Below are 1,197 nucleotides of genomic sequence, written 5' to 3' on the forward strand. Positions count from 1 at the left end.
AGGTGGCCGGAGTTGACGGCGGCGAGCTCGGCTGCGGTGGCCGGAGTTCGGGTGCGGTCGGGATCAGTGTTGCAGGGGGTTTGGGGAGGCGTTGGTGCGTTCTACGTGCTCCTCGTGATGTGTGGAGCACGATGGCGAGCTCGGTTGGGCGCTACGGCGACCGTGGCCACGACGGCGACATCGCCGGCGGCGTGGAGCTTTCGGTCGAGGTGGAGCTAGGGCCTAGAGGTCGGGAGAGACCAGGGAAGAAGGGGGAATCGCTCCGGGGGCTCACCGCGGTTGCAGTGGGCGTCGAAGCAGGCTCGGGGACGCGCCGGAGACGACGAATTTGACGGCGACGGTGGTCGGAGTCCGAAGAGGGGAACGGCGACGTGGCGGCGATGTAGGGCTTCCGGGGACCCGTGGAGCGGTGGGGAGGAAGAGGGAGTTGTGGCGGAGCTTCTGAGCTAATCGGGGGAGCGAGGGGTGGTCGGAGGCGGTGGCTATGGCGAACGGCGGCGACGGTCATGTTCGGCCGAGCGAGAGAGAGAGCGAGAGAGAGGAAGGAGAGAGCCAGGGAGAGTGAGAGAGAGCAGGGGGAGAGGCGTGGCGTCGTCCAGGGCGTCGAGCGAGGAGGGGAGGCCAGGCAAGCAGGCGAGCAGGTGGCGTGGCGCGGTGGCGCGCGCGCGCGCGCCGGCCACACTCCCCTCCCTCTGTCTGGACGAAGACGACAGAGGAGGGAGGTGGGCTGGGCTGGCTGGGCCAGCCAGCTGGCTGGGCCGCACAGTGGAGGAGCCCAGGTAGGTTTTTCCCCCTTTCTTTTCTGTTTTCTGTTTTTATTTAATATATCTGCAACTTTGTTGAATTAAATAAAATACCTAGACAACTCCAAAAATCACCAAACTACTCCTGGTCCATAGTTGGATTATTTCCAACATGAAACATTTTAGTTTGGAGATATTTGAGCATTTAAATATTTTATATAATTTTAAATGCCCAAATTCAAATAGTTATGATTTAATTCAAAAACCCTAGGATGGCCTAGGAAAATGTGCACCACTTTTGCAGAGGTTCTGAACCAAGACAAAAATGATGGGCATTTTAGAAGGGCATTTCAGGTTCATTGAAAATTATTTTAGTAAACCCTAGTTGGTTTCAGAGGGGACTGGGGGTTCTGTCATCCCCATTTCAGGTTTCTGCTGAAAGAGTAAACATGAT

Source organism: Triticum aestivum, chromosome 1A (assembly GCF_018294505.1).
Source record: "Triticum aestivum cultivar Chinese Spring chromosome 1A, IWGSC CS RefSeq v2.1, whole genome shotgun sequence".
In the NCBI taxonomy this organism is placed as follows: Eukaryota; Viridiplantae; Streptophyta; class Magnoliopsida; order Poales; family Poaceae; genus Triticum; species Triticum aestivum.